General features: G+C 29.4%; 1 protein-coding gene and 1 non-coding gene across 2 annotated transcripts in view; both read left to right on the top strand.

Moving 5' to 3' along the window:
- Window positions 1-26086, top strand: part of LOC129961956 (uncharacterized) — a 196107-nt gene that overhangs the window by 112604 nt on the left and 57417 nt on the right. The gene's annotated exons all lie outside the window — the stretch shown is intronic.
- On the top strand, window positions 22985-23066 carry Trnas-uga (transfer RNA serine (anticodon UGA)). The gene has a single exon. It is a non-coding gene; the product is annotated as a tRNA-Ser (tRNA).

Genomic DNA, 26086 nt, shown 5'->3' with positions numbered 1-26086 from the left:
ACTTCTCATAAAATTTGCTTATTCATCTTTTGTCAGAATATTTTTGCCAAAAGTAAGAATAGCAGACATTTTGTCATTTTTAATACAACGTTTAGAAATACATCAATATGCATATATTTAAGGCTTGTATAGAAGTCAGACTCACACGAAGCAAATGCATATAAATATAATTCTCCATTTACATTGGATAAGCATGTTTATCTGTTGTTGTGACTTGTCGCACTTTACAATCCCGCTGACATCTGTACGCGATTTAATTGCTCTTCTTATTCAGTAACGTCAACTAGGGCCAAGACTAAGACTTACTTACTCACGCGTCACAACTCTTTTTACGGGGCAGGCTTCATTCAACATTTCATTCACAGATTGTAGTTTAGACCTGAATCTGAAAATGATCACCTCTGAAACCAGTACCTCCAGTTGTATTACCCTCCACATGGAGGACTTTGTGACCACGACAGATTTCTACGTGCGCCAGTCACCACACACATGGAGAGTCTTCGAAAACTCACAACCTGAGGAATGCGGATCCAACGCCCTAACAACCAGGCTATCCCGCCTCACATGGTTATCTAGTTTTATTATAATATTTGGCTGATTTAATGACATTTATTACAGGCAATTTTGCATTCTTCCTCAAGGAAGCCTTACCATAGAATAAAAGGAGAGAGAGAGCTAATACATATTTCATAAAATCTGGCAAATTTTCATTTGAATTGAGTGCAACAACTTTAAATGAACTGATACAGATAAACAGCTTCAGAGGATTGAATTTCATTCTTTATCATTAATGCATTGCTTGCTTTCTCTGTTCCATAGTTTAATTTCCATAAAGATATCTCTTTTAATTAATTTCAATTTATTTCCTCCGTGTATTCTTTGACATCGCTCTCATCTAAAGAGCATTGCAATAAAACGGAGATTTTGTTGTGAAATAAAAATCAAAAATTCAATCATTTTTTTTTCATCGGTCTTTAAAAAGAATATTTTCCAACACTAGAACTTAAAATTACAATATATATATATATATATATATATATATATATATAATTATTTTTTCAACTTGTTCATGATTTTAATGCTGCGATCCAAAGCGAACAAAATTGGATTTTAAACCAAAAAGCGTTCCCAGTTTCATATCAAAGAAATACATTTATATCTCATTTATAAATCTTTTGTTGAGTAAACTTATATGTAAATTCAAACACCTATTTTTAAAGAATGTATGAGATTTTTTACAAAATTGAAAAGCGATGGTTTTTTATGTGATAATACAGAAAATCATCACTTGTTTTTTTATTCATTCCATGTTAGTTAGGCAATTCTAGAGGAAAGCGCTCAAGCAATTCCCAGTTCTAACATATGTCTAAACATATGTAGGACCCAATCCTCAAGTTTCAGATAATTATGAATTTATGTAACATAAACTTTTCATTTTGGATCTAAATTTATTTCGAGATAATGAAATAAAGATATTCTTATATAAATCCCTATGATATTTCCGGGTACATATATCCATTTCTTGACCAAAATTGTATAATTTCTTTTATATTGTTTTCCGATAACTGACTTTATAAATGATTCACAAATAGAACAGTAACACAATTTTATATTTTCCTTGGCTAAACAAAAATATTTAAAACAGGTTACAAAATTGCTAAACAAAATAAGTCAAAGGTCTTTTGTTTCATTTAGTGTAAATACTTTTCTCTTGTTATTAAATTTCGGTCAGGGAAATAAAAACTAATATTTTTTTTTTCATTCATACTGCTAATTTGATTCATAAACTTAGTTTTTATCCTTTTTATTTACAAAAGAGAGATAAAAAAATAAATACTATTCTATATTTTTAAAAATTAACAAGCTTTTCCGTGCCAATGGCAAACACTCATTCAATATTTACAAAATATTGAGCGAAATATTTATACATAGATGAAATAAATCGTTGGTACGGAAACAGAAAGCAACTACTAATCAGTGCCAAGGGGAACACTTTCGACGAATGACAAACTGCTAAGAGTTCAAAAAGAAAATGGATTGTTGCTTCCCTGGAACAGTTTCGATGTTGAGTGTGCTTATTTTTATATATTGATGATCTACTGAATGTTATCAGTTTGTATTTACTCCATCTCGGGAGAAAACAATTGCATAAATTGGTCCTTGTAAAGGAAACGAAAAATGTTGCAAAGCTATTTTAATACGCTACATTAGAAATAATATTTAGGAATTTTCGTTTTTGAATATTAAGTATTCTAATATTTAGGAATTTCCGTTTTTGAATATTAAGTATACTATTATTTTGAAAAAAAAAATTTCTTATATATATTTATTGTAACTTCCAGTGATGGATTATGAGGTCTGCTTTTTAATTAGGTATTTATTTATTTTTACATTTCAATATATTTTAAAACTAAGCAGCATGCTAATAGTAAGTTTCGGTTCTTTTTATTGTCCATGAAAAGTACGTTCATTTATTTATTACAACTCATGATTTACCTGCAGTTACGTATACACATTAAACTATTTAAGGTGGCCAACTGTGTGTTTATTAATCATTGAAAGACAGAATTTTAATTAAACTTTGCTGTTTTCTAAGTCTTAGTCAATAATACCATTTAAAGAAGCAGAATGAAATATTTAATGCAGTTTTTTAAGGAATTCACCCAAGAATAATGAGATAACATCATAACAACTCTTATTATTACTATTACCATTACGAAGTAAATAATAAAATAATTCGAAATATTCAAAGGACAGCAGCTCTTTGTTATTGAAAAGAAATCTTCACAACAGAAAAACCATAAATAGCTTCGGAATGTTATCTGGAGCATGGAAAATGCTGGCGCTTGGCAGAGAGTAAACAAATTCTGAGTACAATCAATAAACACATCCAGACAACAGAAAAACAAGCATTTATCATGTTTCACATACTTTCCCTGCGTTTTCTGACATTGTGTATGAAGGTGAGTCTCATACATCAATAAAATTATTTTTATAATCACACTGCAGTTCGTTCACTAACAAAGGGCCATCTTCCTGGTTACCACTCTATTTCTAAAAAAGTGGTTTTATGAGCTTGTAATTTCAACTTAAAATTTGTTTCACCATTTTAGACACTCCAAAAAATAGTCTAAGGGCTTATTGCATTAATCTAGTGATCGCCAGTAGAAATCAGTTGGTTAACCAGATATTGTTTGGATCTTTTTTCAATTAAATATCCTGCGGTTAAGTTAACGATTATGATTTTCCCTATACAATATTTTTAAGCATCAAATTATGACAGTCATTCATATAGCATTGTTTTAATAGCCTTATATGTGTTCCATTCGTTGTGTACATGAATCATGCTGATGGAGTTCAAATCTGGTGATATTATTGAATACCCGGTTTATCGATCTTCTGTAAGTACTGTAGTTCACTGTACAATATAAGTTCTGTAGTACTGTAAGTTCACTTTCTTATATCTTTTGAAAATTATATAGATTTTACAAAATCCTTCGTCCTTAGCTTTTGATAATGAAAGCAAATTCCGCTTTTAAATATTTGATAAAGCAACAAAATCTACTGTTGAAAACGAAGCAAAAAAAATAATTCGAAAATTTAGGAAAAAATTTTATGGCAATTAGATTGAAAGTATTAAAAATTTTGTTATTATTATTTTTTTTTAATTTTAGAATGTTATGAAATCATTTTGGTGCTAATGCTTTTTGGCAATTATCTTTGAAAAACTCCAGAATCCCGGCTAATTTATAAATAAAATGTCAAAAAAAAATCTTTTAGAGTTGTCTATTCGCTGCCAAATTTGTCAGTGTCACATTTGGTAGTTCTGGCCCAAAAGATCTACTCTGTAAAACGCCATTACGCTCGGGCATATTCTCTGCTAGTAGAGATAATCGATTAATTCCGTTGGCTATAACATATGCATTAAGGAATATTTGTTATGATTTTTAGAGTAAAGCTATGCATATTTAAAAAATAGGAAAAAAATCAACAACTGTCATGAGTAAATCATATTTTCATATATTTATGCATATTTAATCCTATTTTCAACAAGTGTTATCAACAACTAAATGATCCATCCTTTTGTCAGATCACTATGTTATTTGCTTAATGACAAACATTTTACATTAAATAATAAGCGTGAAATTCAAAAAGTATAATCAATCCCAATATCCGTCCAGTGTACAGATAAAATCCAGGAGAATCTATAACGGATAACGAAGATTTATTCTGCACAAAAATACAAATATACTAGTAATAAAATACGGCCACAACGTACACTATATGATTCTTGCAAATATCAACGCAACACATAAAAATTCAATATATTATTCGTTTCATCGATTGGATTAGCATCTGTGACACGGCATCGAAAGTTTTATAACGCACATTAGAACTTAAGTACTAATGGAGTCATCGCCAAGATTCTCAAATATTCTGAGTCCTTCATTTTTTTTTCCTGTGAATTCGCCGTATTCGTTGGTAAATCGCCAAGGCCAACGGCTTGTTAACCTGGTATCCATTCAGCATCTGATAGAATTATTTATAAAACTATTTCCTTTACCAGTAAACTAACAGAAGAAATCAATATTGTAAATTCGTGCCAATATTGAGAAGAAAATATATTTACACACAGTTATAATCAAAATTGCTCACGGTTGAGTGATTCGTTATGTGAAGTGTTTTACTGAAAAAAGTAGTCGGTTTTGCAATAATGTAGCCAATATACCAGCGCAAACCCAATCGTCTAATTATTTCTAATCCAGTAATTAAAAATAATGAATGAGAGACACAATAACTACTCATGTTTCATAAAATGCAGAATGGTGCTTAGGGGGACAGTCTCAGTTTCTCATCAGTTGGAGATTACCTCTTTCCTCAGTCAGCACTTTGAAATATGGATGATTAATTATATCCGAGAGGATTGGTATCAGTATTAAGGAGATATTATTGGAAGCCTTGTACTAGATATGCTATAGCATGAGAACCGCTTTTAACTTAATGTCTTTACAGCAATTTTGTGAAAATGTTATCTTTCCATGGAACAGTCAAACGCAAATGTATTCGATCTATTTAACTGGTAAGAAATTTATTAGCATAGTGAAATTCATTTATTAGTATATCCACAACATATATCCACATAAAATGTGTTATTAATGTTAATTACACTTTAATATATTGGAAGCTCAATATGTTATAATATAAATTTGAATATTGTTGATGGTTTACGCAACAAACGTTTATGTTAGAATTTCATTAGCAATTGGAAGCATCATTCACAGTTATAATATTAAATAAGATATATATTGGAGTAGAAACTGAAACGATTACGACGAGCAGCTATAAAATTATGAACATTATAAATATATAATAATTCAAGATAACATATGCTTCTTTTAATTTGATCTTTATAGGAAGACCATAGTGTCGTTTGCACCAAAAACCCTATTATTTTCCTTATGATAAAGATTTTTTTTATATATAATATAATATTCTACCTTCTTCTCATTGACAAATCAACTTAAAGCAGATTTTTAGTAATTATCACACCTCTTGAGTCAAATAAAAACGAAACTTTTAATTCAACTTTTTCTGATCATATAAAATATTCGTCTGTAGGTTTATTTCGAAATTATAAAATTATTATGTATTTCAATAATAGTAAGTAAATACACGTCTCAAATATGTAACATTGCTTTCCTGCGCAATTTGTTTCCTGTTAATGAAGACCGTTTTATAGATAGCTGTAAAAGATGGATAACAGATCATGGCAAAAAATTGTAGCCCATTTAGCAACCTAATAAAGAATTTAGTGACATTGAAACGTAAACGAGATTCTTGAATTTTTTGAAATTTTGGCAATACGTGGATTAAAAACGAAGACAAGATAATCTAGAAGCGTCTTTGCACTGTCATTGAAATTGTAAAATTTTGAGAGACAGAACTCAGGACGTAGACAAAAGAAAGTAGTCAAGTGAATTCTCTCTTTTATTGTTGATTTCCAGAGAGTTCCATCTGGGCTCTTTCCGTTTTTGCGGTTGTAATATTACGATTTTCTGTTTATGTGAATTCTGTCGTCTGTGTTTTGTTAACTCGTTTACTCACATTTTTACTGTAACTCACAGGAAGTATTTTTCCGTAACAATATAGAGTATGAGAGCTTAAATTATTGCACAAGGAGGTATATTGAATATGCCGTTTTTTGAAATTCAGTTAGGCCCATTGCGGATAGTTTACTACTGGTGCCAATAGATTTTTTTAAATAGAATTTTGGTTTAAAATGTGAAGTGCCGCTAACGATTAATGATAGGAACGATATAAAAATACTCTTTTCTAAACGAATCAAACATAAAGATTAACAATGAAAGATACATTTACTTAAAGTAGTTTTTAAAAATATTTTTTAAATAGTTTACTAAAAGGTAGAATTTTTAATTCTTAATTATTTTTTGCTTTTAGATCTTAATTTATGTTGGATTAGCGAACATATTTTTAATATAGTATAACGCTGTTAAGAACACCCAAGTATACAACATTTCAAAATTCTACAAGGAAACAAGTGAGAAATTGGTTAAAAAATTCCATCTTTATAAACCTAAGACAAATCAAGTTAAATAAAAATATTTAAAATGGATTAAATATAAAATACTTGTGTTAAAAATCACTACGTGAAACAAAGAGGAAACCTTTCAAAACTATTTTGTTACTATTAAGAATTTTAAGTCCCCTCTGACATTAAGTGTAGTTATCAGACATAATGTACAATGCGTACTTTCATATGAGGTTTGACGAAAATAAGTGAAAATATACTGAATCCAGAATGCGCATTTATTTTTTACATTAGTGTTCTAAATCAGAATACAACAAAGAATTTATTATAAAAAAGTCACTCTAAGAAAAGGGCTAAAATTAAAGAATGCGAGAATATAATATCAAAATAGTGTTCCTTTGATCATGGCAATGCCAGATTAATTAAAATCCATCATGCAATGTGATATTTTTTTTAATAATCTCATGAACTTATTTAATGTAACTGGGCATTGTAAATGCTTTCGTATGTTTTAATATAAAAAATATATAGTATTTTACATATAGAAATCTTTCAGTTATATGGGATTGGAACAATCACATTAATTGCAACATTTTCGAATTAGAAAGGAATATATTTTCGGAAAATCAATCAAAATTTGTTCCTTAAACGAGTATTATCTAAGTGATTTAAACTGGATCTATTTTTTATTTCGATGGAAAAGTGAATTAAATATAACTTGTTTGACTGTGTTAATGAAATGAAACATTTATTAACACAGGTATTAATTTACGAGCTATTCGGTCGCTCTACCAAGTTATCTATTATTTGAAAATGTTCCCTTATTTACTGATGGCTAGTTTAATAACTCCGTATTTATTCAATTTATTATTATTGCATTAACTTTTTAAAATATTCCAACGTAACGAAAGCTAACAAGCTATTTGTCATCTGTAATAAAAAAAAATTCTTTAATAAAATGTAGTGCGCAACTTAAATCAGCTTTGAGCTCGACATGTTTGAAAAAACTTTATCTTGGGAATATATTCTCATGTCTTCAAAGTTTTGCTTGGGGTCACCGCCTGCTAATAAATCTGACATTATTCGTCCGAATTAGAACGCCGATATAAAACAGAACGACAAATTTTGAAGTTCAAAGTTGATTTGGATAAGCTTTAAAAATTCATACAATATATTACACATATAAAGCTACAAACAACCGCTATTGCCAGAAGAGCCTAAATGTCTTAAGTGGAAAAAAAGGAAAATAGAAAAGTTTTACCTTTAAATGCAGCAATCACTGTAAACACATTCACGTTACATTTGAAGCATTTATGTCAGTTACTTGATTTCAGATTTTTTTTTCTTTGGATTCTATGTTTTGCTACCTCTTGTGACACCTCACAACCTTGACAAAAACAAAAAAGAAAAGAAGAGAAAAATACCATTGAAGTATTAGATACAAAACTGCACATTTTCAGCCATAAGCGATATTGAATTTCGAATAGGTATTTTTTTTTTTTCAATTTACTCTATTGATCAATGATATTTGTCATTTGTCAAGTTTCTGTTTTAAGCTTGTAATTTGCTGAAGAGTTATCTGTAAATGATTTTGATTTCTGAACGAAGGTCAGGGCTGAATTTTCTCTGGCAAAAAGGATAACTTCTCTTTATTTTCAGCATACAGTTCCATAGAAGTTGTACAAAAGAATTCGAAAGCAAAAAGAAAATGTTTTGACAACAACAAATGAAATTGTAATCTATCTATCTAAGTTCATCCCGCGTTCATAAAGAGCATTTAGAAAATAAAAATAAAGAAAACATGCTATTCTTCCAAAACTTTTGTCTCAAATTAACCTCCTACTGGAACTTAGAAGAAATCAAAAGAAGAATGAAAGAGGAAAGTGCCATAGTATCTCTATCACATAAAGTAGGTAGTTATTTAGTGCAAGTAAAATACTGCTAAAAAAGTTAAAGAAAACTTTTGATGATAAAATTTTATAAGAAAAAAATTGTTTTGCTTACAGTGAAAGATCTGGGAAAAATCACCTCTAAAGATGAATATACTTTCACAGAAAATGAATATTTAGTTGAAAGTAAGCAGCACATCTAAATGCTTTATGAACTAATGTTCGGTATTATAGGACATTATGCTTTTAATTTTTAATATTTAAATTCAAATGTTGAAATTTCTAAGGGAATAATGTTAATAAAGAGTTTATTAAAGAGTTTCAATACATATGTATATATATTAACTTTATATTTTAGATTATTTATTCTAAATTCGTTCAGTAAGAAACAATTATTTATATTTACCAACGTATTTTTTATCCTGTCTCACAAAAGCTCTTGTCTAATATTTCCAATGTTTAAAACATGAATAAATTACAAGATTTGATCTTCAAGAAGTTGAAATACTTTATCACGTTAAAATTCGTTTCTGTGTCCAAGATTTTCCACTTCTAAATGTGAGACAAAATTTTAATTTATTGTTGATCAACGCCTGCATGGACTATTGAATAAAATATTTGTCAGTATATAGATTTTGTATAGAAAAAAAATCTGCTGCTCAAAATACGAGTGTGTAAGGGAAAGCTCCTTTTAGAGAAAAAAAAAATGGTGAGAATTCTTCAAGCCAGAAAAAGTTCATCTTTAACAATTTCAATTTCATAACTGTGAATAAATAATCCATAAGATATTCGTTTATTCTTACTCAAAAAAATAGTTCCATTTGAACCATAACAAGTATAAATCCTCTTTTATTAAGCTGGTCACCGTAATTTCACATTTCAATGCAGTTTTAATTTAATCAATTTTATAAATGACTAATTTTATCTTATTTATTTATCTTAATATAAATTTCAGTAAATTCGGGAAAAGATAAAAAAAAATATTTGTTTTTTTTTAATTATGACATGGTTGAGCAATATCGATATTTGAATATAATATAATTTAAGAAGACTCTCGATGTCTATAAATATTATTATAATTAAGTGCACGCATTAAAGCAGTACATTATATTTGACAAATTTTTCCCAATTTTTATAATTCTAGGAGCTTTCATTTTTTTTAATAATTCTTAGTTGACAACTAGGCTAATAAGATTTTTTAAACGATCTACCTGTAGCATCTCACAGGCCAGTGGTCTAATCTCCATATTCAGAAATTCGCGTTAGTTATAGATGTATAGATATAGAATCAATCTTTACGGCCGGGATAGTCTGGTTGGTAGGGCGTTGGACTCGCATCCCTTAGGTTGTGAGTTCGAACCCTGCCGGCCGATGACTCTCTGTGTGTGTGTGTGTGTGTGTGTGGTTGGTGGCGCATGTGTAAACCTGTTGTGGTCACAAAGCCCTCCATGTTGAGAGTAATACCACTGGGGTACTAGTTCAAAGATGATTGTTCTCTGATTCAGGTCTAAACTACGATCTGTGAATGTATGAAGTCTGCCTCGTAAAAACGGTCGTGACGCTTGAGTAGCTAAGTCGTACTAATGACCCTAGTTGGCGCTACTGAAAAAGCAAGAGACGCTTCATCGGATTAAATCGCTGATAGATAACTATCAGCGGACTTGTAAAGTGCCATAAGTACAACAAACATAAACTTTTACATCCGAAATTTTATGCATTTTTTTATAAATGAATGGCCAAATATTAAACCTTTACATTTTCAATATTGCACAACTTATAGTTAGTGATCCATAAAAAATTCGTTCTTTTTAGTTACAGATTTTTAATATATGAACATGTCATAACTCAACAAATATCTAGTCTGTAATGAAATTCGTCCCAGCGTTTTAAAATTATACACTATCAGCGGTGCTTAGTTCATCATTGATTGATGCATTCTTTAGGTACAGTAACCATTCCAGCAAGGGAACTTATAAACAAGGTCTTTAGTATAATTCCATGAAAAGAAATCACATTAGGTAAAATCCCCGAGATCTTGTTGGCCATTTGACGAAGGGTGAATCAGCATTTCCTCCAATCTAATACAGCATTATAGAATCTCTTCATTTAGGCAGGCTACAAAATCCAAACTTCATTGGGATGGGAACTTATCTTGTTGAAAAATAAAATTCGTACTATCTTCATGTAGTTGTGGAAATAACCATATTTCAGCATGTTCAGATAGCTGGCGCCTACTGACGATTGTAGAAACAAAATATGGGAACGTTTTCCTTTATCTTCATATATCACTAGATTATATTTACAGTAATAGTTTCAAAGTTATAAATTTTTAAGATTTGGTCCTTCATTTACGCTAACCTTGTGTACCTCAACTTGCGTTTGCTTCCGTCTATATTGGGACTCCCAAGGCAAAATACGTATATTAAATATATAATTTTCTTTTTCGAAATTTTGATATAAAACCATCCTTGTACAATTTCATTACTCGAAAAATGATCTCAAAAAAGGCGTGTAGTATGTTTTGCTTCACGTTTTACAAAATTAAATTTATATATATTACATAAAAGATTTTATATGGGAAAGAACTATTCATTTTTACACTAAATTAACGGTTAAACGTGGAGTTACTCCAGGTAAAAAATTTTCATATTTAATAATATTAATTAACCATCCCTGGTTACCTATTGTTCTTTTATCATATTTATAGCATCAATTTGTAATGTAAAACGACTTTGATGTGCTTTATTTTATCTCCCAAATGAAAGTAAAATTTTAAATTATGAAACATAGACATAGAACACTTGTTGTTTATTTATATTTATAAAACAGCTGAATTAATTAACAAAATGTTAATGGTGTGATCTCGCCAAAATTTATTTTCGCTATCTCTTGAAACTGAAGGAAAGTGGTAGGGAAGTAATAAGTGATAATATATCTAGTGAGATTTGCCTTGGTAGTGATAGCGTTGGCATTGGTAATATCTTGCGCTGGTTTGATAATGGAAATCAGGCGTGCTTTTACTCATTAAAGAACCCACATTTAAGTAATGTTTTTAAATTCTTTCTCAAAATGTGGAATTGCGGGAAACAGCGAATCATTGATTTTCTATATAGGAGTCATGATCTTTCATATGAACTAAAAATTAATAAGATTGGATCAGTAGTTGGACCTGAAGAAAGAGTTTTTTTCCTGATTATTTTAAAATGTAGAAATTAAAAAATTGATAATTTAGTTAATCGTCATGAAATTATCAATAAAACATTTATTATGCTCCTGCATATCTGACACTAATTCACAAAAAATTTGTTGAGAAACTACTCCATAAATAAATAGATTCGCTCTTCCCTGGGGGATATATAGCAATGATACTGGAGAAAGTTAACACTATTCCACTGATGGGACCTATCTCCTACTGGAGATGTTCTGCTAAGGGGGAGAACAGTGCTATTTCAATCTTACACCTCAAACTCCATTTCTCCCTTCTTACTGTTGCGATTACAGCCATTCAAATAATTTATTTTTATTTAAACTGAACAGTAATAAGTCAGTTCTAATTATGGTTCAGTATTGGTCCTAGCTGGTATTTTCTACAAGAACGCCAGTTGCTTTTATATAAACCGGCTGCCGATCCCTTAGTGGCTATAGTAATGAGTGAATTTCAGTTATTTCCTTATCGGTATCCATCTAGAGGCCTTTGGCTATAGTTGGTAATGATTATTAAGATTTCTCCACCAGTTTCGAAGTACGGCCCAGTACTATCATTCAATTAAACCCAAAATGCTTTGTTAGGGGGGGGGGGTATAAGTCATTTAAGGTTACAATTGTTGTTTCAGTATTAGAAAGAAAGAATAGAAATAGAACATAACAAATGATTAAAATATATTAGTTACCACTAATCAAATTTATTTTTGACAGCTACGTGAAATAAACGGCATGTATTTTAAATATATTTAATAATAGTATTCGATGGAATTAATATAATATATAATAGAAGGAATAAAATATATTCAGGGTGATTCATATTGATTGGGACAAAAAAAGCATATTTGAGAATCCTGTAATTAATTTATTTTGATAAATCAAATTTACTATGAAATTATAACTATCCAAGTTTTGCTAGTTGTTCTATGGTTGTCCCTCCGGGAACACACAAATATCTGTGCGACATTCCAGTTCATGCCACACTTGTGACACAATATCCCCCTTCGTGAGTCCGACACATCAGTTTATACACGCCACGTCTCCGTTACTTAAGCCACACCATTGTTTGAGACATATTCACTTTTGCATACGCCCGAGGCGTTGATTTTTCAGGACTTTGTAAAAGAGATATTCGAATTTGTTTCAACCATTTCGGTTTAGTAGGTGTTCGTCCTATGCCAGTTTTTCTTACTCAAACACCCCGTGTCTCCCCGTAACCCACAATTGGATTATCCAAATTGTATGTGAACTAATTGTATTAACTCAAGATCAAACAATGTGTCCTGTAGAATCAGTACACACACACACACACATTCTCCTTTATTATTAGCAAAGATAACATCACATATCATGTGTCATTCTAACAAAGTGATCACTTAAATATTCTATACTGTTTTCTTTTCGACACATCAAACTACAAAATTTTGATTTGAGTAAAATAAGTGGAATTACAAGCAAAATCATCTTGCAATAAAAATGAAATTTCGAAAGATAATTCACGTTTATAAAATCAGTAACACTGCTTTATTCGCTTTCATTGATATTTAAAGTCGATTATTATACATTTCCTTTTTATGTGCCTTCTTAGTCTTGTAGAAAAAGGAAAGCAAAAAAATAATTGAAAGAGAATTTGCTTTTATCTTTCGCAAAAATAATAATCAATCATCTTTAAGAAAACATTAAGAGTGGGAGACTGTTAAGTGTGTTTGTTTTCATGTGGCTATGTTGACCATATATTTATTGACGGAAAATGAGGTAATTTCCGTTCAAAAGTTCTGTAGAACCTCCTCCTTTTTTTACTTAATATTACTTTAGCCGTCAAGTTATTATTACTAAACGTCAAGTTATTTCATTAATAAAGGCATCTAGTATCTTCTGTTCTTGAATTTCTGTTAAGTATCTAGTGTAAGTAAAACTTATAAAGCAAATGCTAGGGAAATATATTTTCTAATAACTGGTAATTTGTGTTACAGAATATTTCCACTTAACAGTAATTGAAAGCTCATGTAATAAAAACGGAAATAATTCGATTAGGCTGGAAGGTGATCGAATCCAAAGAGTAACATACTCAATATGATGAAAAGTGTTCCAATATTTTTCGAATTTCTGCACAAAGGCTCGACGAGCTGCCTCTGAATTTCTGTCAAGTAAATAATATGATCAAATTCGCATTTTTTCAGAGATGATTCAATTACAAGAGCATTTAGGGTATTCCAACCAGAATTTGAGAAAAAATTATTTGGGCTCACACTTTTCCAGAAAGCTAATAATATTTGCAATTTTCGTTCATTGTTAAGTGCGGTATTAATTGCATGGATATTTTAGAAAAAGAACGTTGGTAAGAGCTAAAAGCTTTTTGAAAAATTCCAAAATATTACCAATAATTTAATAACGTGCAATATTTTCGACCAAAAGTATAGAAAGTTACTGAATGCATGACAATACAAGAGGATATTATTTTTAATATATCACAAATAATATTAGAATTAAATACTTTTAATATTCGAGAAATTATAAGTATTTTTATTACGTAACTTTTAACTGAAATTGTGCAAAACATTAAAAATCCAAAAAAAAAAATATGCAATGCCAAAATCATAATCTTATAAAATAATTATAGTTGGAACAGTTATAACTCAGAAGATATCAGTATTGCAACTGGCTTATCGTCATTTTTTTCCCTAAGAGAAGTTAAAGGATGAGATATTTTTCAGGTTTAAAAAATGCCTTTCTAACCTTAGCAGATATTTGACTTGAATAATGACCTTTCTAAATTTCAAACAGTTATATTGAAATGTGTAACGATTCAAAATGTGAATAACACGCAACTTGTTTGAGATCTGGTCTATACAGATGTTTCAAATTTGGGGCTCCAAGTTTCCTCTTACAAAATTCGCTCAGTTCGTTCAAAAATGTTCTAAGAAACAATTGGATACTCTTTCTCAAAGAATAGAAGTTATAATTGAAACAAGAGATAGAATTCAAGTATATTCTTTTCTTGATCAATGTACACTTATATAATTTGCGAATTTTTCCTGGAACAAACAAAAAAAAATATGTAAATTCTTAAATGGCTGTTTTTTTAACCATATGGGGCATATTAAAATATTACATATTATTATATTGCTGAATTAAAATTGAACTATTAAATATTAAGTTAATAAGATTATTACCCTCTTTTTTAAAATAAGAAGCTAATTAAAAAACATTACATTTCTTACAGAAAACATAAAAGAGGGAATTATGAAGATGCAAATGCCGCTCTCTTGGATACAAATAATCTCGGCAAAAAACAATTAAATATTAAGTAGATGGAATCATTACGTTCCTGGAGTGAACGCAAATCTTATTAAAGTATTAAATTTTCCATTTATACGAAACTGTGTTAGCGTGAGGAACATTGCCTGTTATTAAAGTATAGAAAGTTACTCCAGACAGATTTTCCTTTCTTTTAATTAATAAGATTATCTCTTGGTTTTTCCCTTTAGTTTAATATATTTCTTTTTCTTTCTTCTGCTCTAAAGAGTTTATTGGATGGAGTACCAGTTTTGCTTCTAATTAAGCACAGAGTTTTCAAGATATGAATGAGATCCTTTGAAAATTGTGCTCTATAAAAGACATTTAAAATACAGATTGTCATTTTCTGACAAAATAGTTTATGGTTTGATAATTATATTTAAATATCGGTTTTTTTATACAAGGAATAAAATGAATGCCAAATTATGTTCAAGGTTTTAAATCATTTAAATAAATCACATACAGATACGGATATCTAATGGTTGATGAATAGAATGCTAAATTAAAGTTGAAATTTTAGATCGAGAAACTATTTACAACATTAGAAACTATTTACAACAACATAGTTTAAACTTATTATTCAGTTTAAAAAGGCAACAATCGTCTAAGAGTAACATATTTTCGTATCGCTTTTCTGAATAGCTCAATCGATTTATAATAAATTTATTGTTTATATAATACATTATTTAAATTAACTTTTCATTTTCAAATCCTCCAGATCTTTTGGAGTGGCAAAAATGTTGCCAGTGGAAGAGAAAAAAATTAGAGCAACAATGAAGCATTCCAAAATGGAATGGGTTGGTTAAAAAATTCACAGAAACATTCTTTAAGACATTCTTAGTTCTGAATCATGAAAGCAACTATAAAGAAACTAAACTGAAATGAAATTAAAGAACTTCCTTTCAATTTTTTTATGAATAGTTTGAATATGCCTTTAATTTTTCATCGAATTGGGGGAAAAATTATTTTGTGCATCCCCCCAAAAGAAATTTCTTTTCGATTAGATAAACGTTGAAAATTCTACATCTGTAATAAATAAAATATAAATAAACTATATACATTTTTACTTAAAATTTCGAAATTCCATGATTTTCTTTTCAGAATTCTGCGACTTAAAGAATTCTGAGAAGTCCTTTGAGTTCTCAACTTACATTTTTTCCCTCATAAAAGTAGCTTTTTCTCTCGTAGTTGGCAAAGAGCGTCGTATCTTTTTATGTTTGGTCTTCCCATTGACATATCTTTTATTCAAGATTCCACGAAAATATTGTTCCGCAAGAAAGGGCTTTTCTCCTTACAGCCGAGATTGTGGAAAATCGTGGGCACAATTGCAGGATTTCACTTGGATTTAAGATAAAATGGTAGGCTTTTGAACATCAGGCTGCTATACATTTTATTTTGCTATATAGTGGTAGCCCTTGAAAATTCACAACTTATATTTTTTTTATGAATATAGCCTTATAAATTTAAAATTTTCAAAAAATGGTGTTGAAAAAAAATGGGAAATTCCATCGATTTCGACAAGTTTGAATGAATTATCTTTATTGTTATTATGTCAGCTACTGGAATAAATTATAACAAAAACAACGATGAGGCGTTTTATTTGATTGCTAATGCATAAACTTAATATAAAAAAATATAATTTTGGCTATGCATGTATATATATATATATATATATATATATATATATATATATATATATATATATATATATATATATATATATATATATATATATATATATATATATATATATATATATTAATACTATCTTAAAATTCTAAATGTTGCCTTTTCAGCTATACTAAATTCATTTCTGTAAAAAAAATTATGTTTATTAATTCTTTTAAAATTTAATGCAGACGATTTTGAAATGCAGTGAGACTTTGATCTATTTACTCAATCCCTATTTTTGAAATTTCTGTATCCTTTCTTTTGAATTTTTTATTGGTTCATTGGTTTAAGTGGTAAATAAGTAATACATAAGTTCACCAATACCTTACTGGATTTAAAGAAAGAACTAACAGGCTCTTAATGCTCAAGCGATTACAAGTGACCAAGTCCCAAGTGCAGTCAATCAAGTGATGTAATAAGACAAAAAGTTTATGTGTATTATATGAATTTATATAAAATTAGTTTTTACACTGAAATTTTATACGTGAAAGTATTAAAATTTCGAGCAACGCCAAGTATACAGACAATTTCTAAATATCAATCGAAATCTTTCTAAGAATTTTATAATAAATTATGAAAGTGAATATGAAATATTTTGGATTATTTATCACAAGTAATCTCCCATTTAGTAACATTAACGTCTTGTTTTGAAACAATACTAGAGCTATTTGGGGACGGAGCGTAATTCTGAACCACGATCAAATAACGAGGAGGACATCAGAGTTGGTAAACCCTTTCCAAATTTTCACGTCACATCAGTGAAAGGAAATTTAGTCACGATAGAAACTCTATTTCACTATACCCACTTATATAGTGGTATTTCTATGGAATCCGATTTCATACCAAGAATCCCCCGACACAAAACCAGACTTCCCAGCCCCATAAATGATCTTTCAATTTACAGCTATTGATACTTTAAAGAATTCGCTTTGTAATTCGCACCAATTTCGCTTTATATCGCATATAAGAAGCTGATTCACATTTATTGACAATTAGTCATATTATATATCATCATGTAAGATGACGACGATGACAGCTGACCTAGTATCCGTTTTTTTTTATTCATACTTCAATGAGAATAAGTTCAACAATCATAACACACAATTACAATAAATTTACTGTGCAGTATTCCTACTCCATTATTCCTACATCACAATCCTTCAACAGACTCCAGATTGCAATCTGAGGAAATCCTATCTTTAAACTGCCAGTGCATTTCGTCTAACTGAATACATAAGATATTATTTTTGCCACTTCAGTATTTCTTTATCACAAATTTCCGTATAAAATCTTTACCAACACTATTAGTATGTAAGCAAATAGCTTAAAAGAAAATCTAAGATTCGCGTACTTCAGGTGTCTGTTCGGACAATAAATACTGATTAACTTCCATGCGATTAATCATCCACATTTCGAAATGCTGACTAATGTAAGCGCCGGGGTTTTCCGTCCTTCATGCAATCCAGAACCATCGCAGCCCACTTTAATCCTTGTGTAGTAATTAGGTGCTTAGAAAGACTCTCCTTTGTCACTTGTAATTACTGGTTTACTAATAATTTGTTAATCGGATTGGATTTATGCTATGTAAATACGTTGTATATTACTTCCGAAACAGGTTCAATATGCTCTAAAATGCTTCATAAATTTAATTTATAACAATTGAGAGAATAGGGCCATTCGAATGTTGAAAAATCGTGAAACGTATGTCTTCTTTTTAATAATGATGTGTGTGTGTGTGTGTGTGTGTGTGTGTGTGTGTGTGTGTGTGTGTGTGTGTGTGTGTGTGTGTGTGTGTGTGTGTGTGTGTGTGTGTGTGTGTGTGTGTGTGTGTGTGTGTGTGTGTGTGTGTGTGTGTGTGTGTGTGTGTGTGTGTGTGTGTGTGTGTGTGTGTGTGTGTGTGTGTGTGTGTGTTGTAGAAATCAGTAAAATATTTTTTTCACTAGTCCAAAACTTTTTTTGAATATTCAGAAAAAAAAATTTTAATGATACCACTGATTTTATTTATTCCATCGATAGAAACAGATAAGTTCTGAAAGTTTTCTACTTTAGAAGCATCGCATTAACGTGTATAAAATTTAAGATACGTAAGATTTTTTACGGTTCAAATCATTTTTTGTCTTATTAGCAAATTTAAATGCGAAGATTTTTTTTATAATATCTATGAAAACTGAATAATATATTTGAACATCGGAAAATTATTATCTGATTAAATTCCTGTAATGAGATGTACGTATATTCATATGTTTTTGAAAGATGTATTTAAAAATAATTTTCCACTTCAAAATCATTATCTTTTTTTCATTCGAAATGTGTCGTTTACAAATAATTTTTCTTGTTATCAAAATTTTAGACAGAAGACATTTATTATTTATCTTTTAAAAATTTTAACATATTTTTGAATTTAAAAAGTATTTTTTGTTATAGATTCTTCAGGTATCTCGAATTTTGGACTGCTTAACAAATCTGAAAAATTACCCTACGACCCTTGGACAAATTTGAATTATATGTACTAAATTATTCTTAAAAAGAATTAAATATACTGAATTAAATGAATTATTTTTAATGTTTAAAAAACGGATTATTTATTTAAAAGTAAGCTAAAAATGAATTTTCCTCCTGAATTTATGTTTTGCATTCGTATTGATCAAGCGTTCGGAAAGATTCTATGTTGTTCCGATTTACATAGCTTAGCCACGAATTGAAGTAACCAGATTGAGGGAAATCAAATGGAAGCGTTATCCCAGAAAGCACCTTGCACGGCAGCAGTGTACAAAGTTATTAAATATTAACCTGTAACGTAAATTCAGAATTTTTGATAAATGTATCGCGTGATTCTTGGTGAGTGTTTTGGCAATTAATCCCTGGTTCACAGTATTCGAAAATCGAATTTGTGTTTTAAATTCTTTTTACCTAACCGATTGAATTAAAAATTTGGCACATAACGACATTTTTTTATACTGGTAAATCATATATGAAATTTGATATATTTCAGTCACTGCATATTTGTGTTTTTGCCTTCATACATTACTGAAAGCACAAACGGTCAACTCCATGTTGAATTCGGCTCAAATTTTGATAAATAGTTACATTTTAGATGTTAAATCTGTGTATCGGATTTTACACATCTAACACTCTTCATTTTGTCCTTCACAATTCTGTTAATTTATATTCAAACAGGCGGACAGATTTCCTCTGAAAGACTTCCTCTGAGAATATCATGTATCACAATGAAATCTTAGTCAACTTAAACATTATAAAAAGCTGTCTTAGTAACTAAACAACAAAATCACTTTATCACTTGATAATAACACAGATCAAGAGACAGGAAAATTGTTAATTCCGCCCAGCGATACAGATGGTGGTGGAAGATTATCTATATTGATGTTTAATATTAATAAAATAATTTAACTGTAAAGTAACTTAAATAGGAGATGAATGGTGAAGAAATAATACCAAATTTAAGATATAGTGTTTATGTCTTTTCTTACTGCATCTTTAAATTTGTTTATAATTACAATAAGATAATTACATTTTCGACGGTTTCTGATTTTATTTACTTATTTGAAATTTTAATTTTGTCCAGCGCCTCCTCCTCTATTTTCTATCCAAAATCTTCGCAAACAATCCTAGAAAATCAGGTCACTTTACTTTTGCCGCTAATTACTTTTGAGTTTTGATTTTCGCACAATGACAATTCTTTGTAATGACCGAACAATCGTCTTTCCATGCATTAAACTTTTCTCAACTCCTGTAATTTTTATGAAAAAAGCACAAAGCACATAGATTTCATTTAAATAATGTTGTCAATCCAATTTTGATTCATTACTTTGAATTGTTATGAATATTATTACCCACCTCTTAATGAACTTTATTTCGATAAACTGTTCCCTCTCATAAGAGCTCAAATGAAAATTGATTGCTCGGCTGATCATCGAGATATAAACTGCACAGTCAGCAAAATCAAAACTTAATCAGAGTTACACAAACCTCTTCCTCCTCTTTCAATAAACAACTGCTCGTCACGCATCGAATGAGTCTCTACTAGCATTGATTAAAAATCGATTTCCTCTGCCGTGCTCAGCATTCCTTTCATCCCAGTGTAATTATTTCGCTGACTCCGATGTAAACAATGAGTGAACTTCAACTATTTACAAGAGGAACAGAAAACTTTTACAAGGAGTGTATCTAAAAGAGAACTGATTTTTCCTGACTGTAGGAAAAAAAGGATGAATTTCATATTTAGTTGAGTATCGAGTGAGAAAAAGAATGCTCTCTTTTTTTCGCGCCTTAACTTTCAAAAAGAACTAACGAGAAGCTAAAATTTAGATTATTAATTTTTAGTTAAAACATTTAAAAGAAAACATGAAGAGACGAATGACACATTATATAATATTTATTATTCGTGTATATTATGTTTACCATAAGAATAAGACATAAATAAATAATATTGTTATTCTTTCTTATATGTTTAAAAAGAAATTTTCACGAGAATTCACAAATTTTAAGAATGAAATAGATTTTAATAAGTTACTTTTTAGTTTAATTTTAAGATTGTTTATCCGACTGATTGCATAAATTAGCACCGATTTTACTATTTTAATACCGAGACTCATTTTGTATTAATTCATTTTTATTTTATTTTATTTTTGTAAAATCGTGTTTTTTTTTTTCGAAGAAAATATTTAGATACGAATCACATATTGATTACATATTAATATTTTTCAATCCTACTTCCATATGAACTGGTCATCTATATAAAAAAAACAACATAAATGCACTTAGTTTAACATGTTATTCGAAACAATCTGCCATATTACAATTTTCTTTTTACAGTTTATCTATAATTACTTATATTTTTGAACTTGCTCTCAGTTTTACCATGGCGAAATCGGGTCCGAGATGCCTCTATGTGGTATTGTCAGCATGAGAGCAGATAGAAAAAGGCTGTTATAGTTAGTTAAAAGAAAGGTCTTTGTGTGTGCGTGAGTATCAAATCGGGTTTATTTCAGGAAAGTCACCTATATAGATAAACTTAAAAACCAAAAATATTAATTACTAGCCGCCTTTGGCGACTAGCCGATTCGCCAATCTTAATGTTCGTTTAAATTTTAATAATTAAATAGGTTCAACCGGAGTTTAACCCCCCTTCTTTGCCAAGTTGCGATAACGCGCCAAAGCTGCCAATCTTTATTATGCACTATAATTGAACATCTGCTCCTTTGCTTTTGAACATTTCACAAGGCCGTTGTTAGCGATTTTTAAAAATTGCGCAAGCAGGGGGTTAAAATCCGGTCGTACCATTAAATATTTCACGCAATTCCAACTTTAATAGATTCTTCAGCAAAATATTTTAAAGCTTCAAATTTTGAGTCATATAATTCACTCATAATATTATAAAGGCCTTCAGTCATAACGTGATATGTATCTCTCTAATTTTCTGTTACCCCTCGTAGAATTTATGCTTTAAATTAAAGTGTAAATGATTCATCTGCAATTGATATAATAATATTTTTTACTGAAACAAAACATTTTTTTTTAATAATATGACTACTGATAACAGAGTCACTGATCGTTTAAACTTTATGGGCACTAAAGAATATCTTTCTTAATTTATGTAATATCTCAAGAATTTGTCAACAAAATTTTCTCAGATTCATCATGAACAGATCGATTCATTAATAATGTTTAATTTTAAATACATCAAACACTAAGAAAATAAAAGAATCGTTTAAAATAATCGGTCGAAAACAGGTTTAAAAAAACTACTTAAAAAACGATGTACTTAAAACTATAAGCATATACAAAAAAGTATATAACTAACATAAATACAATTTAATTACAAAAGCATGCAATTAACCTAAAAATAATTTAAATCATTGAAAGCAGGTTAAAAAATCCTGCCGTCTACGAAGAATTTGGCTCTGATGTCTCCCACAATAGCTTTTTCTTGCAACTCAAATATGGAAGTTCATATATGAAACACTGGAATTTAACCGTGCTTACCAAAATATTGTACATCAGCTTAGGCTAATTAAATAATCAAAGAAGTGTTGAATTGGAAAAAAACAAATTTTAAGAAAATTAGTTATTGTGTTCAATTAACAGTGCTGGCCCTATATACTGATGTATATTTTTCACAATGAAAATGAACTGAAAATTATGTTAGATCTTTAATGTAATGTTAATCAATTTAAAAATTTAAATCTAAAATATTTCAAGATGTCACAGAAACTCGTACGTGAAAAAAGAAGAAACTATTCCTCCTCGTGAATATATTTTATCTCAACAGGCTTCAGATACGAGATCACCTGGCAAATGAGTAAATATTAAGAAATTATCATACGGCTACTATCTGGGGTCTGTAACACTGCGCTGAGCAGTCGTGGTCGAGTGGTTAAGGCGATGGACTTGAAATCCATTGGAGTTTCCACGCGCAGATTCGAATCCTGCCGGCTGCGAAAAATTTTGCTCTGATATATACCACCATTGTTTTTTTCTTTCAATTTAAATATAGAAGACATTTGAATTTTTTACGCCAATGAAAATACTGTGCATCAACTTAAGTTAATTAAATATTCAAAAAAGTGTTGCAAAGTGTTTGAATTTGACAAAATATATTATTAGAAAACTAGAATCATAAGTTATTGTGCTCAATTGACAGCACTGTAACTGATGTGAAAGATGAAATCGATATTTAAATATCCCTCCTTCGCTGTTTAACACAATGCGCACCGGAAAATAGATGTAATCTTTTTCATGCTATTATACTTTAAAATACATCTAAAGTGTGTCGCTATGTGTCACTTTTTTATGCTTTATTTAAAAATATATCTAAAGTATTGTTATGAATAACAATATAATAATGATCGTCGGTATTTAACCAAGTCCTTTTGATGACGATTGTTGATAAAATGCAAATGTTACGTTCTAGTCCCCCACGGTTTTCCTTTTTTTTATATTAATAAAATGATTTTCGGATATCCATCTGTTCAGGCCGAATGGACGATTAACTTTAAAAATATTCTTATGCAATAAATTAATATAAAAACAATTGTTTAGATTATGTTTTATGAATTTCATTATTTTCTGCTTCAAAAAGTAAACCAAATTTGAAAAAATATTAGGGAAATTTGATATTTATAAAGAAGGAAAAAGTACTTATATTTTAATTTATATTTTCAATTTAAATATTTTAATAAGTGTTTTGACAAAATATTTTTTAATAATTATTTCCCTCTTTCATTCTGCGGAAAATTTTCGAGTCAAACATAAAAGATCAATAGAATTATTTATTGCATGAATATTATATGACTCGAAGAAATGTATTTCAGTTTAATAGCTATTGGGAAACTGAAAACCCTCATTTGTCATGCAGTACTTATTTAAAGTCAAAATATAAAAAAGTAGGCAAAGATTGGTAAAAGTATTCAACAGAAATTCATATTATGTTTTAAAAAAAATTCATAAATATCTTTCTTAAAACATTGTTCCACTAACAGATGCAATCGGATTGTATTCAATATCTCATCAATACATAAAATGTACAATCAATAACATAACACTTCATCAGAAATGTATAGATGTTCTACTCCAATAGGAAGCAACAAATAAATCATATATCCATTCTGTAACAAGGATTCCTTAAATTTATTCATTAATATCTGCCTATAGGTTATTTAAACAATGAATAATGAAACATATCAGCATTAATTTAAAACAAAAATATGAGAAGTACGATAAAGATTAAAAGTATTTAACAGAAATTCATATTGTATTTAAAAAAAATCATGAATATCATTCTTAGAATATTGTTCGACTAATTCATAAACAGAAGCAAATAAATTATATTCAATATATCATCAATAAATAAAATGTACAATCAATACATAACACTTAATCAGAAATGCACAGATATTCTATTCCAACAGCACGCAACAAATAAATCACATCTCATCATTTCCCCTTTCTCTAACAAGGATTCCTTAAATTTATACAGTAATATTTGCTTGTAGATTGTTTAAACAATGAATAATGAAACATATCAGCATTTATTTAAAGCAAAAATATGAAAAGTACGTCAAATATTGGTAAAAATATTCAACAGAATTTCATAAAACAATAATGAAAGAATTCATAAATATTATAGTTATAACATTGTTCTACAAATTCATAAACTAATGCAAATAGATTGTATTCAATATCCCATCAATACCTAAAATGTATAATCAATAACATAATGCGAAATCAGAAATGAATAGATATTCTACTCCAACAGAAGCAAGCAACAAATAAATCATTTCTCATCATTTTCCCTTCCTGTAACAAGAATTCCTTAAATTTATGCATTAATATTTGCTTGTGGATTGTTTTAACAATGAATAAGTTCTGTTGTATTCAAACATAGAAGAAAGGTTCATTAGGATGGTAGAAAAGTATATATATTTTTTTTCTTTTCTATAAAAGCAGTAAAAAGGAAACGAAATTTTCGTTCCGAATTACTAGTGTCAATAAATGAATGTTCTTTCCTTTCCAGAGCAAAGTTTCCCAAACAAATAGGAAACGTTTTTGCTGCCTCTATTTTCGATGAGGGTTAGTCTCTTTTTGTTTTGTTTCGTGTGCAAATAATATGCTCGATATGTGCGCTTAACTTGTGTGGAACTCGTTATTTTTTTTACCTTCATGTAAGAGAAAATTGAAAACAGCACAATTTAGTCCCTCTGAAATAGAATTATCTGAAATTATCTGAAAAAAATCTGAAATAATAAACTTTTAATTATGATATATGAATCAATATTCTTAGAATATTGTTGTGAGGAGGGGGGGGGGACTGAATAATTTATATGCGTTATCTTTTTTTTTTTTTTTTTTACTTTCACGTATACGCAGTATAGAGCAAGTATAGTAATCGTCAAAAAATTCGAAATCGATATTTTGAGGAATGACCACGTTTTAGACTTCCCTAACTCGAGAAACGCATTTTTGGAAAGTGTCCATCTGTCTGTGATAACAATAACACAGAAACACTTTCATCTAGACATTTGAAATTTGGCATACTGTTTTTACACCAACTTTGTTGATTTCTATCGAATTTTGAATAAAAATCTGTTCAGAGGATATTCTATATAATTTATATGTTCTAATATAATTTAATACGATTGCTGCAAAACGAAGAAAATTAGACAGATGAGATTTGGTGCACAGATTTAACATCTATAATGTTGACGCTAGTCCAATTTTGAGCCAAATCCAACATCGGGTTGATTGTCTGTTAGTATATACTTTAAGAAACGTGTAAACGCGATAATTCAAAAGCGCAATGACTTAAATATCAATTTGGTATGGAATACTCTCAGTACAAGCGCAGTCTTGCGTAAAACCTTTGTTTAAATCGTCCGAGAAAAACGTGTCTAAAGCACAGATTTGAATTTCGGATATTATTAACAGCATGCCAGGGATTAGCCGCCAAAATACTCGCCAA

This window comes from Argiope bruennichi, chromosome 2 (assembly GCF_947563725.1).
Source record: "Argiope bruennichi chromosome 2, qqArgBrue1.1, whole genome shotgun sequence".
Taxonomy (NCBI): domain Eukaryota; kingdom Metazoa; phylum Arthropoda; class Arachnida; order Araneae; family Araneidae; genus Argiope; species Argiope bruennichi.
The sequence above is the reverse complement of the archived record's forward strand: the minus strand, read 5'-3'. Positions and strand labels throughout refer to the sequence as shown.